The 14,750-nt window shown below is 42.4% G+C and overlaps 1 long non-coding RNA gene across 2 annotated transcripts; it reads left to right on the top strand.

The window, feature by feature from the left end:
- The first annotated feature begins 12,520 nt into the window (after positions 1-12,520).
- LOC115176608 (uncharacterized) lies at positions 12,521-14,415 on the top strand. 2 transcript variants are annotated; one of them, XR_003872249.1, is made up of 4 exons: positions 12,521-12,896; positions 13,737-13,808; positions 13,892-14,029; positions 14,258-14,415. It is a non-coding gene; the product is annotated as an uncharacterized LOC115176608 (long non-coding RNA). The 2 variants fall into 2 exon arrangements; XR_003872248.1 differs by having other exon boundaries at positions 13,732-13,808.
- The last annotated feature ends 335 nt before the right edge of the window (positions 14,416-14,750 follow it).

Here is a 14,750-nt window from a genome sequence, read left to right as displayed (position 1 = left end):
TCTCCATATCCCCGGATTCCTACTGCAAACTCTGAACCCTTTCATCTGGATCACGGCAGCTAGCTAACCGCAACCCGGGTTGACTACCCCTGGCTAACGTTTCCTTCCCGGAGCAAGTGTAACCGATGTGAAATGGCTAGTTAGTTAGCGGTGGTGCGCGCTAATAGCGTTTCAATCAGTGACGTCACTCGCTCTGAGATTTGAAGTAGGGTTTCCCCCCGCGGCTTTTGTGGCGCGATGGGTAACGATGCTTCGTGGGTGTCAGTTGTTGATGTGTGCAAGGGTCCCTGGTTCGAGCCCGGGTTGGGGCGAAGAGAGGGACGGAACTTACACTGTTACACAAGCACCAACTAGCCTGGGGCTAGCCCATGCTAGACCAATCTCCCGGCTAGGGCTCCTGGGCTACTCCTGAAGCCCACTCCTCGGCTACAATATGTGGACCCCTTCTACTGCCGGTACGGGGCACGGAACCCCGTCGATCCTTCACGACTGGATTACCGACATAATCTGCCCGAGGATCCCAACAGGCCCATCAGGTGCGACGTCCCCTGAAGGCCCATTCTGCTAACCGTGGCCTGCTAGCTATCGATAGCATATTGGACTGTTAGCTGATCCACAGGCCAGTTTCTTGGACCACTATACCCATTTTGCCAAATGGACTTGGACCCCTCTGCTACTTGGAACCTTACTAATTCCACGACTGGTCTATCAACGTCACCGCACGAGGAGGCAAAAACAAACTTTCCCCCATCACGACGTCCCTATAAGGCCCTTATGGTAGCTTGATTGCCCCGGCCTGCTAACTGTCTGAATCGCCGTGTCCCCAGCCAGCCCAACCACTCACTGAACCCATACGATCACTTGGCTACGCATGCCTCTCCCTAATATCAATATGCCTTGTCCATTACTGTCCTGGTTAGTGATCACTGTCTTATTTCACTGTAGAGCCTATAGCCCTGCTCAATAACCAACCATGTTGTTCCACCTCCCACATATGCGATGACATCAGCTGGTTTAAACGTCTCTAGAGACTATATCTCAATGACTAGGTTTACCTCCAATGTACTCTCTTCCTACCATACCTTTGTCTGTACATTATGCCTTGAATCTATGCCATCGTACCCAGAAACCTGCTCCCTTTACTCTCTGTTCTGAACGTGCTAGACGGCCAGTTCTTATAGTCTTTAGCCGTACCCTTATCCTACTTCTCCTCTGTTCCTCTGGTGATGTAGAGGTTAATCCAGGACCTGCAGTGCCTAGCTCCACTCCTACTCCCCAGGTGCTCTCATTTGTTGACTTCTGTAACCGTAAAAGCCTTGGTTTCATGCATGTTAACATTAGAAGCCTACTCCCTAAGTTTGCTTTATTCATTGCTTTAGCACATTCTGCCAACCCGGATGTCTTAGCCGTGTCTGAATCCTGGCTTAGGAAAATAACCAAAAACCCTGAAATTTCCATCCCTAACTATAACATTTTCCGCCAAGATAGAACTGCTAAAGGGGGCGGTGTTGCAATCTACTGCAGAGATAGCCTGCAGAGGTCTATCTTACTATCCAGGTCTGTACCAAAACAATTCGAGCTTCTACTTCTAAAAATTCACCTTTCCAGAAACAAGTCTCTCACCGTTGCCGCTTGCTATAGACCACCCTCTGCCCCCAGCTGTGCCCTGGACACCATATGTGAATTGATTGCCCCCCATCTAACTTCTGAGCTCGTGCTGCTAGGTGACCTAAATTGGGACATGCTTAACACCCCCCGGGCATCCTACAATCTAAACTTGATGCCCTCAATCTCACACAAATTATCAATGAGCCTACCAGGTACAACCCCAAATCCGTAAACACGGGCACCCTCATAGATATCATCCTAAGTACCTCGCCCTCCAAATACACCTCTGCTGTTTTCAACCAAGATCTCAGCGATCACTGCCTCATTGCCTGCATCCCTAATGGGTCTGCGGTCAAACGACCACCCCTCATCACTGTCAAACGCTCCCTAAAACACTTCTGCGAACAGGCTTTTCTAATTGACCTGGCCGGGGTATCCTGGAATGACATTGACCTCATCCCGTCAGTAGAGGATGCCTAGTTATTACTTTAAAAGTGCCTTCCTGACCATCTTAAATAAGCATGCTCCATTCAAAAAAAAATTGAACTAGGAATAGATATAGCCATTGGTTCACTCCAGACCTGTCTGCCCTTGACCAGCACAAAAACATCCTGTGGCATTCTGAATTAGCATCGAATAGCCCCGTGATATGCAACGTTTTAGGGAAGTTAGGAATCAATATACACAGGCAGTTAGGAAAGCTAAGGCAAGCTTTTTCAAACAGAAATTTGCATCCTGTAGCACAAACTCAAAAAAGACACTGTAAAGTCTATGGAGAATAAGAGCACCTTCTCCCAGCTGCCCATTGCACTGAGGCTAGGAAACACTGTCACTACCGATAAATCCACAATAATTGAGAATTTAAATAAGAATTTTTTTACGGCTGGCCATGCTTTCCACCTGGCTACCCCTACCCCAGTCAACAGCCCTGCGCTCCCCACAGCAACTCGCCCAAACCTCCCCCACTTCTTCTTCACCCAAATCCAGATAGCTGATGTTCTGAAAGAGCTGCAAAATCTGGACCCCTACAAATCAGCTGGGCTAAACAATCTGGACGCTCTCTAAAATGATCTGCCAAAATTATTGTAAACCCTATTACGAGCCTGTTCAACCTCTCTTCGTATAGTCTGAGATTCCCATAGATTGAAAAGCTGCCGCGGTCATCCCCCTCTTCAAAGAGGGAGACACTCTAGACCCAAACTGTTACAGACCTATATCTATTCTACCCTGCCTTTCTAAGGTCTTTGAAAGCCAAGTTAACAAACAGATTACCGACCATTTCGAATCTCACCGTACCTTCGCCGCTATGCAATCTGGTTTCAGAGCTGGTCATGGGTGCACCTCAGCCACGCTCAAGGTTCCAAATGATATCATAACCACCATCGATAAGAGACATTACTATTCATCGACCTGGCTAAGGCTTTCAACTTTATCAATTACAACATTCTTATTGGCAGACTCAACAACCTTGGTTTCTGAAATGATTGCCTCGCTTGGTTCACCAACTACTTCTCTGATAGAGTTCAGTATGTCAAATCGGAGGGCCTGTTGTCCGGACCTCTGGCAGTCTCAATGGGGGTGCCACAGGGTTCAATTCTCAGGCCGACTCTCTTCTCTGTATACATCAATGATGTCGCTCTCGCTGCTGGTGATTCTTTGATCCACCTCTACGCAGACGACACCATTCTGTATACCTCTGGCCCTTCGTTGGACACTGTGTTAACTAACCTCCAGATGCGCTTCAATGCCATACACCTCTCCTACCGTGGCTTCCAACTGCTCTTAAATGCAAGTAAAACTAAATGCATGCTCTTCAACCGATCGCTGCCCGCAACTGCCCCCCCCATCCAGCATCACTACTCTGGACGGTTCTGACAACTACAAATACCTAGGTATCTGGTTAGACTGTAAACTCTCCTTCCAGACTCACATTAAGCATCTCCAATCCAAAATTAAATCTAGAATCAGATTCCTATTTCGCAACAAGGCATCCTTCACTCATGCTGCCAAACATACCCTTGTAAAACTGACCATCCTACCAATCCTCTACTTCGGCGATGTCATCTACAAAATAGCCTTCAACACTCTATTCAACAAATTGGATGCAGTCTATCACAGTGCTATCCGTTTTGTCACCAAAGCCCCATATACTACCCACCACTGCGACCTGTATGATCTCGTTGGCTGGCCCTCGCTTCATACTCGTCACCAAACCCACTGGCTCCAGGTCATCTACAAATCTCTGCTAGGTAAAGCCCCGCCTTATCTCAGCTGACTGGTCACCATAGCAGCACCCACCCGTAGCACACGGTCCAGCAGGTATATCTCACTGGTCACCCCTAAAGCCAATTCTTCTTTTGGCCGCCTCTCCTTCCTGTTCTCTGCTGCCAATGACTGGAACGAACTGCACAACTCTCTGAAGCTGGAGACTCTTACCTCTCTCACTAGCTTTAAGAACCAGCTGTCAGAGCAGCTCACAGATCACTGCACCTGTACATAGCTCATCTGTAAATAGCCCATCCAATCTTCCTCATCCCCATACTGTATTTATTTATTTATCTTGCTCCTTTGCACCCCAGTATCTCAACTTGCACATTCATCTTCTGCACATCCTACCATTCCAGTGTTTAATTGCTATATTGTAATTACTTCGCCACCATGGCCTTTTTATTGCCTTACCTTTCTTATCATACCTCATTTGCACATGCTGTATATAGATTTTTCTACTGTATTATTGATTGTATGTTTAATTATTCCATGTGTAACTCTGTGTTGTTGTATGTGTCGAACTGCTTTGCTTTATCTTGGCCAGGTCGCAGTTGCAAATGAGAACTTGTTCTGAACCAGCCTACCTGGTTAAATAAAGGTGAAATAAATAAAAGATGCAGTTAATTTAGTCGGAAAGGCACAAACATATATATTCTTTACTTGTCACCCTAAAGCTGTCACCGTGTTACCTGTCACTAAGTCCCACATCAATTTGCTTACTGCCCCAATAGGTCCACAGACGATGCAATCGCCATCGCACTGCACACTGCCCTTTCCCATCTGGACAAGAGGAATACCTATGTAAGAATGCTGTTCATTGACTATAGCTCAGTATTCAATACCATAGTACCCTCCAAGCTCATCATTAAGCTTGATGCCCTGGGTCTCGACCCTGCCCTGTTCAATTGGGTCCTGGACTTCCTGACGGGCTGCCCCCAGGTGGTGAAAGTAGGAAACAACATCTCCTCTTCACTGATCCTCAACACTGGGGCCCCACAAGGGTGCATGCTTAGTCCCTTCCTGTACTCCCTGTTCCCATGACTACGTGGCCACGCACGCCTCCAACTCAATCATCAAGTTTGCAGACGACATAACAGTTGTAGGCTTGATTACCAACAACAACGAGACAGCCTACAGGGAGGAGGTGAGGGCTCTCGGAGTGTGGGGTGTCAAGAAAATAACCTCTCACTTAACGTCAACAAAACAAAGGAGATGATCGTGGACTTCAGGAAGAGGGAGCACCTCCTATCCACATCGACGGGACAGCAGTGGAGAAGGTGGAAAGTTTTAAGTTCCTCGGGGGTAATCATGGACAAACTGAAATGGTCCACCCACACAGACAGTGTGGTGAAGAAGGCGCAACAGCACCTCTTCAACCTCAGGAGGCTGAAGAAATTTGGCTTGACACCTAAGACCCTCACAAAATTTTACAGATGCACAATTGAGAGCATCCTGTCGGGCTGTATCACCACCTGGTATGGCAACTGCACCGTCCACACCCACAGGGGCAAACCACCTGCCCTCCAGGAAGGCCAAAAAGATAATCAAGGACAATAACCACCCAAGCCACTGCCTGTTCCCCCTGCTACCATCCAGAAGGCGTGGTCAGTACAGGTGCATCAAAGCTGGGACAGAGAGACTGAAAAACATCTTCTATCTCAAGGCCATCAGACTATTAAACAGCCATCACTAGCACAGAGAATCTGCTGCCTACATACAGACTTGAAATCATTGGCCACTTGAATAAACGGAACACTAGTCATTTTAATAATGCCACTTTAATAATGTTTACATATCTTGCATCACTCATCTCATATATATATATATATATATATATATATATATATATATATATATATATTGTATTCTATATCATCTATTGCATCTTAGCCTATGCCGCTCTGTCATTGCTCCCTCATATATTATTATTTATATTTATATATATATTCCATTCTTTTACTTAGATTTGTATGTATTAGGTATTTGTTGGGGAATTGTTAGATATTACTTGTTAGATATTGCTGCGCTGTCGGAACTAAAAGCACAAGTATTTCACTACACTTGCAATAACATCTGCAAACCATGTGTATGTGACCAATCAAATTTGATTTGATTTAAAAGCCCATTAAATGCTGAAATACAGCAGTCTTCTGTGCTGTGCTGTGCCTGTGCCTGTGCTGTGCACGGGTTACTTTGCCTGGGTTTCTCCTGTGGCTGTAAACCTTTACAGAGCTATCTCAGAATAAATAAACAGATCAGGCCAGGGACCGGAAGCAGCAGCATTACATCACATCCCAACACAGATAACTGGACAGAAAAGACCTCACTACCACCCCCACCTGTGTTTCACTATTTATTTATCTAATTTCTTACTCTGGCTCGAGACGTCTAGGCACTTTCTCTGACCTCCAACGGGCAACAGTTTAAGCTGAAGGACAGGAGAACAGCAATACATGGATGTTTAAAGAGGAGCCATATCCTGGAGATAGTGGTATAATTAGATTTGAAAATGGTTTTCACTTTCCGCTGACTTTTGTAAAGACGTGCATTTACACAATGATGTTTTATGCAGACTGGTTTTAGGATCAAATACGCCTGAAAGAGCTTTATCCAATTAATTATGGAAAGATGCACTGCCATGTGCCCTTTGTTGTTTTGCGAATGACTGATATTAAAAAATGAATGCAAATTTTCTTTCTTTTTGGTGAAATGAGTTTGGATTTCCAACGGCAAACAGTGGTTTATGCAAAACCTGTTGCTATAAATATGCTTTCTTAACTTTGCCGCCTTAATTACATAGAATCCATGCCTGCCTCTCAGTCCATGGGGTTAAAGATTGAAGGGGCTGGATGTGTGTGTGTTTGTGTTTGTATGTTGCGCGTGTGTACAGCATATGTGTGTGTTACTGTATTAGCCCTCCCTCCCTTTTATTTGGATTTTATGTAATGGACAAACACAAAATATTCCAAATTGCTGAATTCAAATAAAAAAATTACTTGTTTCAAAATTTTTTAAAAAACCCCCCTGAAAAGTGGTGCTTGCATACAGTTGAAGTCGGAAGTTTACATACACCTTAGCCAAATACATTTAAACTCAGTTTTTCACAATTCCTGACATTTAATCCAAGTAAAAATTCCCTGTCTTAGGTCAGTTAGGATCAACACTTTATTTTAGAATGTAAAATGTCAGAATAATAGTAGAGAGAATGATTTATTTCAGATTGTATTTCTTTCAACACATTCCCATTGGGTCAGAAGTTAATATACATTCAATTAGTATTTGGTAACATTGCCATTAAATTGTTTAACTTGGGTCAAGCGTTTCAGGTAGCCTTCCACAAGCTTCCCACAATAAGTTGGGTGAGTTTTGGCCCATTCCTCCTGACAGAGCTGGTGTAATGGAGTAAGGTTTGTAGGCCTCCTTGCTCGCACATGCTTTTTCAGTTCTGCCCACAAATGTTCTATAGGATTGAGGTCAGGGCTTTGTGACGGCCACTCCAATATCTTGACTTTGTTGTCCTTCAGCCATTTTGCCACAACTTTGGAAGTATGCTTGGGGTCATTGTCCATTTGGAAGACCCATTTGCGACCAAGCTTTAACTTCCTGACTGATGTCTTGAGATGTTGCTTCAATATATCCACATAATTTTCCTCCCTCATGATGCCTTCTATGTTGTGAAGTGCACCAGTCCCTCCTGCAGCAAAGCACCCCACAACATGATGCTGCCACCCTCGTGCTTCACGGTTGGGATGGTGTTCTTCGGCTTGCAAGCATCCCCCTTTATCCTCCAAACATAACGATGGTCATAATGGCCAAACAGTTCTATTTTTGTGTCATCAGACCAGAGGACATTTCTCCAAAAAGTACAGTCTTTGTCCCCATGTGCAGTTGCAAACCGTAGTCTGGCTTTTTATGGCGGTTTGGAGCAGTGGCTTCTTCCTTGCTGAGCAGCCTTTCAGGTTATGTCGATATAGGACTTGTTTGACTGTGGATATAGATACTTTTGTACCCGTTTCCGCCAGCATCTTCACAAGGTCCTTTGCTGTTGTTCTGGGATTGATTTGCACTTTTCACACCAAAGTACATTAATCTCTAGGAGACAGAACGCGTCTCCTTCCTGAGCGGTATGACGGCTACATGGTCCCATGGAGTTTATACTTGCGTACTATTGTTTGTACAGATGAACGTGGTACCTTCAGGTATTTGGATATTGCTCCAAAGGATGAACCAGACTTGTGGAGGTCTACCATTTTTTTTGGTAAGGTCTTGGCTAATTTATTTTAATTTTCCCATGATGTCAAGCAAAGAGTTTGAAGGTAGGCCTTGAAATACATCCACAGGTACACATCCAATTGACTCAAATTATATCAATTAGCCTATCAGAAGCTTCTAAAGCCATGACATCATTTTCTGGATTTTTCCAAGATGTTTAAAGGCACAGTCAACTTCGTGTATGTAAACTTCTGACCCACTGGAATTGTGATACAGTGAAATAATCGGTCTGTAAACAATTGTTGGAAAAATGTATTGCATCATGCACAAAGTAGATGTCGTAACGTACTTGCCAAAACTATAGTTTGTTAACAAGAAATTTGTAGAGTGGTTGAAAAACGCAACTTAATAAGTGTATGTAAACTTCCGACTTCAACTGTATGTATTCACCCCATTTGCTATGAAGCCCCTAAGTAAGATCTGGTGCAACCAATTACCTTCAGAAGTCACATAATTAGTTAAATAAGGTCCACCTGTGTGCAGTCTAAGTGTCACATGATCTCAGTATAAATACACCTGTTCTGAAAGGCCCCAGGGTCTGCAACACCACTAAGCAAGGGGCACCACCAAGCAAGCGGCACCATGATGACCTAGGAGCTCTCCAAACAAGTCAGGGACAAAGTTGTGGAGAAGTACAGATCAGGGTTGAGTTATAAAAAAAATATCAGAAACTTTGAACATCCCACAGAGCACCATTAAATCCATTATTAAAAAATGGAAAAAATATGGCACCACAACAAACCTGCCACCAAAACTCATGGACCAGGCAAGGAGGGCATTAATCAGAGAGGCAACAAAGAGAACAAAGAATACCCTGAAGGAGCTGCAAAGCTCCACAGCGGAGATTGGAGTATTTGTCCATGGTACCACTTTAAGCCATACGCTCCACAGAACTGTGCTTTACGGAAGAGTGGCCATAAAAAATCCATTGCTTGAAGAAAAAAATAAGCAAACACATTTGGTGGGAGACTCCCCAAACATATGGAAGAAGGTACTCTGGTCAAATGAGAGTAAAATTGAGCTTTTTGGCTATAAGGAAAACGCTATGTCTGGTGCAAACCCAACACCTCTCATCACCCAGAGAACAACATCCCCACAGTGAAGCATGGTGGTGGCAGCATCATGCTGTGGGGATGTTTTTCATCTGCAGGGATTGGGAAACTGGTCAGAATTGAAGGAATGATGGATGGCGCTAAATACAGGGAAATTCTTGAGGGAAACCTGTTTCAGGCTTCCAGAGATTTGAGACTGGGACGGAGGTTCACCTTCCAGCAGGACAATGACCCTAAGCATACTGCTAAAACAACACCCGAGTGGTTTAAGGGGAAACATTTAAATGTCTTGGAATGGCCTAGTCAAAACCCAGACCTCAATCCAATTGAGAATCTGTGGTATGCCTTAAAGAATGCTGTACACCAGTAGAACCCATCCAACTTGAAGGAGCTGGAGCAGTTTTGCCTTGTAAAATGGCCAAAATTCCCAGTGGCTAGATGTGCCATGCGTATAGAGACATACCCCAAGAGACTTGCAGCTGTAATTGCTGCAAAAGGTGGCTCTACAAAGTATTGACTTTGGGGTGGTGAATAGTTACACATGCTCAAGTTTTCTGGGGTTTTTGTCTTATTTCTTGTTTGTTTCACAATCAAAAATATTTTGCATCTTCAAATTGGTAGGCATGTTGTGTAAATCAAATGATACAACCCCCCCCCAAAATCTGTTTTAATTCCAGTTTGTAAGGCAACAAAATAAGGAAAAATGCCAAGGGGGTGAATACTTTCGCAAGCCACTGTATGATGGATGGATGTATACAGTCTACTCTCTCTCTATCTCTCTCTCTCTCATTCACTCACCCACACACATATACACACACACCCCAACTTGGGTGTCTCAGTCCTGGCCGTCGGCAATTAGAGGAAATTATAGGAAGTTAATTAGTGTTATCAGGGGATGGCGAGGCTGCAGCTGGCAGAGCTGGACCCTGCTCAAGTCACGTACGGCTGAGAACCTTGGGTGATATGCCCAAGGAGGAGAGCACACACACACACACACACACACACACACACACACACACACACACACACACACACACACACACACACACACACACACACACACACGAGCATACCCATACCGAGAGAAGAACATTTTGAAAATAGTTTGCTATACGATTTATCTTCCCAAAAATACTGTGAAAATGTACAGGTAACTGCCAAAATAAAGGAAACAGTTGAGTAATTTAGGGATTCAACGCATATTGAAAGCAGGTGCTTCCACATAGATGTGGAACGAACATCCAATGAGCTTAGGATCACGTATAAAAATGCTGGGCAGTCCCAGTTGCCCATTATTTTGGCTCTCATGTCTAGAAGAAGTCTGAGTGACTATAAAAGAGAGTTGATAGTTGGGGTACATTTGGCAGGAGCTTCAGCAACGAAGACTGCTCAACTTGCTGATGTTTCACAATATGCCATGGCCGTCTCAGTCACCAGATCTCAACCCAATTGAACACTTATGGGAGATTCTGGAACAGGGCCTGAGACAGCTATGTCAACACCAAATTATGGAATTTCTTGTGGAAGAATGGTGTCGCATCCCTCCAACAGAGTTCCAGACACTTGTCAAATATATGGCTCATGGTGGCCCAACACACTATTAAGACACTTTATGTTGGTGTTTGATTTAGTTTAGCAGTTACCTATACCTTTGTCATGATATTAATAACATTATATTATCACATCCATAGTCTCACAGTGCAGATGGCATATTTATATGTAAGCTATTTCTCATGTATTATAAGGCCAAACTTACAATGCTTTGTAAAATTGGTATCCTCATCGCTTATTAATAAAAACATGTGAACTCTCAACATTACACAACCACTGCAATGTGGTAGTTATGACGCATGCTCCATATAGGAGGGGGGAAAGCACGTAGGCCTATGACCAGGGCACACGAATTCGCTCATCCATTACGTAAGAGATACACACTTCCTGTAGGCACTAACTTGATAGATTTAGCATATAGATTAAATGGGAAAAAGGAAATGCATGACGTCTGCATGTGGCCCATTTAAACCTAAAAGCCACACCACAGAGACAGTATTTTAGCATAAAGCATAATCTCACAATATGTCAAGCAGAATTCCCAGCTTCATTCCAACACAGAAACAAAGTGACACAGAAACAATTGTCCATGGAAACCCACCTAAAATTAATCAATGGCATCAAGTAGGAACAAAAGAAAACCAAAATAAACACAAGAAATCCCGTAACTAACTAAACCATGTTGAGGTTACCACAAAATAGAAGTCCCGTATGTATTATCCAGAGAGGCAAGAGTACAGTAGGGCATGTACTCAACCAAATGTCATACAAATAAATTCAAAACACTATGACCATCTATCATACATTTAATTTATGCAATTAGGAGAAACGATTTAATCCTGGGATTGATAACAAACGGTAGAGATGATGGCCTTTGTAAGTTGCTGCTGAGACTCAAGGTAAAGTACAAAAAGTATTGTTCAACAGCAATGGGTCTTTGACACAACCAAATAAATAGGTAAGTTAACTGATAAACATATAATAAGGCCTATTACTTCTTCACCTTTGCCTATTCTGTAATCTGTTCAGAAAAGTGAAGTAGAAACCTTACTCACTGGGTACACACTGGTTGAATCAATGTTGTTTTCACGTCATTTCAATGAAATAACGTTGAACCAACTTGGAATAGACGTTGAATTGACGTCTGTGCCCAGTAGGTACTTGATATAAGAAATGGGAAAAGTATATTTGACACAAACCTTACAGAGGTAGCCTACTTTATTATCACTAAAAGTACATAGGATTTACACTGGGCATTACACAATATGTTTCTAAAATGAACAAATGTTTTCATTCATAAAACAGTGGGTTTTTTTCTCCCTATTTCCTCACATAATCTCAGATATTTCATTGAAAATTAAAACTTTCACAGACAGGCACCCAGCTTAATGATGTGTGTAAAATGAGGGAAGTGTTTTGCAGAAACATCCTAAACGGAAATCCAAGAAAAAACACTGTTGGCCTTCTGCAGTGTTCGTGCACCCAGTCATTGAATGAAATTGTGGCATACGAAACATAATTCTTTTTTTTAAAAAACAGTCAAATTGTCTATTCAACTAATTACCTGAATTTGCTTTATCTTGGCTAGGTCGCAGTTGTAAATGAGAACTTAAATAAAGGTGAAATAAAAAATAACTTTTTTTTAAAGAAAATATAATTCAACCTAAAACAGCCTGCATACTAGAGTAAATATATTTGTATTTAATTTATTTCTTATTTAATTGTCTTTCATTTAATTTCTTGATTAAATGATCTTGATTATGTATACATTACATTATTGTATTGCAAATATTTGTATCTATTTTTGGCAAATTATTCAACGTGTTATAATGTGCAAGTAAGGCATTTCACTGTACTTGTGCATGTGACGTTAAAACTTCAATAATTGCCTTTGACTAACAAAACAGTTTAATTGATTGGAGTTAATCATTTATGTACAAATAAATAGCCATGTCATGTGGTAAAATCTATCAGAGAATACTTTTCAAGTTCCCACCCAGTCTCCCGCCAATCAATCAATCACGTTAATGTTTAGATTTCATTTTGGCAACCGGTCTAATAACAATTCACTGACACTGTCGTTGCCTATCACCTTCGCTGGATGAGGTTGTCAAATGGAGTGATTTCAAATGGAGAAAAAAGAAGGTAAAACGGAAACACATCGTTGAGTACAAGCCTGTTGAGTGCTTACTGTAATTGTTTGTAAGTTTTGTGGTTGAAATAAAGGTCCCTTAGGAAATAATGCTGTAGTCGTACTAGGCTAACGTTAGAGCTCAACTTGTGATGATGCTCTGGTTAGCAACTGGAATTGAGCTTGTAACTAGCTAGCTACCAGTTATTTATTTTGTTCGCCAATTGTCAATCAAACAAACCCTTCCGAGGAAGGAAGTACATTTCAGACCTCTGCACAAGTTCGGTCCTAACGCAGTAAGCAAGATTCCCTGTAGATGGCGGTAGAGGAGAACATAGCCAGGCCTAATAATAACAAAATAACAAGAGCTCCACACTGACAACCCACCTTTCTTGCTAATTGGTACGATAGGTAAAGTTCCTATTAAACGCAGCTCTAGGATAATCATGCCCAGTATTTCAGATTACAGTATCACTTCAGTAATCTACCCGAACCTGTTCAAAAGGACCCCAAACAGACAATATTTGTAAAATAAATAGAATATTTAAATAGGGCTACGATTACCTTTTTTTTTACAAAGAGCACGTGTGCGCCTTGGCTTAAAATATGTAGGCGCACATAAAGAAATTTAGGAGCAAAAGAAAAAACATTTGAGGTAATAATACTAGAATCCTTGATTTTTCTAGGCTCATTGGTGCTCCTAAATATTTCGGCATATATGTGAGTTAAATGGTCGCACTATAGAGCCCTGTTAAATGTTCTAATGATTGCTGCAGGTCCCAATTGTCTTCAACGTAACCAATACATTTCTTATTATTCCTGCAAATCTGGATGTGGAATGTGTGATAGAGCAGTAATGAGTCAACCAAACATTCCGGCAAAGTGGAACCCAAGGATTCTGGACTGTTGCATTGACAGGAGAGTCTGTAAGTGTAGGCTGTAATAACAAACATAACCCTTATTTAAAATCTTTAATGTCAAAAATTTCATAATAACTTCTATCTTCCAGGTTTGTGTGGTACCTTCTGTTCAATGTGCCTAGCCTGTCAGATGGTTGAGAGGTATGGCGAATGCTTGTCTCCCCCTGCTGCCAACAACTATGATGATGATGATGCGCACATCAATGAGAGAGAGATACAACATCCCGGTGAGATAGCTGTCTAGTACAGTGCAACAAACCTAAAACACATCTGTGTATTATTGAACAACTACATTTTATCATCACAGTGAGATTGCTGGACAACATCATTGTCAATTTTTAATAGCTTGGTTTGACTGTATGATTTATGTGTACTTATACCGTACAGTAGTCACCAGTAAGCAAAATATATATATATATATATATATATATTTTGTCATCCCTCTGTATTTCTAGGGCAGCTTAATTGATGACTGGGCAGGTCACATGTTCTGTGGACCCTGTGCTCTGTCAGATGGCAAGAGAGAAGAAACATCAGCTGGGTTGAGATTAAATGGTAATCAATCCATTTGAGTTTTGGGGGTCTGTGCATACCTAATAAAAGAAGAAAAACACTGATGGCTTTACAGTATCTGTATAAGGGCACAGGGCAAGACCCAGACACGGGAGGCAGATGGTTCAAGTCTCTGATATTTATTATAATCCAAGGGACAGGCAAAAGATCATAACAAGGTCAGAGTCCAGGAGGTGCAGAGTGGCAGGCAGGCTCGAGGTCAGGCAGGCGGGTTCAAAATCAAGGGTCAAAACCGGGAGAACTAGCAAAAGAGAGATAAGAAAAAGCAGCAGCACGGAAAAACACGCTGGTTGACTTGACTTGACCAGACAAACTGGGAACACCAGAATAAATACCCAGGGACTAATGAGGAAAACGGGTGACACCTGGAGGTGG

Source organism: Salmo trutta, chromosome 37 (assembly GCF_901001165.1).
Source record: "Salmo trutta chromosome 37, fSalTru1.1, whole genome shotgun sequence".
In the NCBI taxonomy this organism is placed as follows: Eukaryota; Metazoa; Chordata; class Actinopteri; order Salmoniformes; family Salmonidae; genus Salmo; species Salmo trutta.
This window is presented reverse-complemented; position numbering and strand designations above follow the sequence as displayed.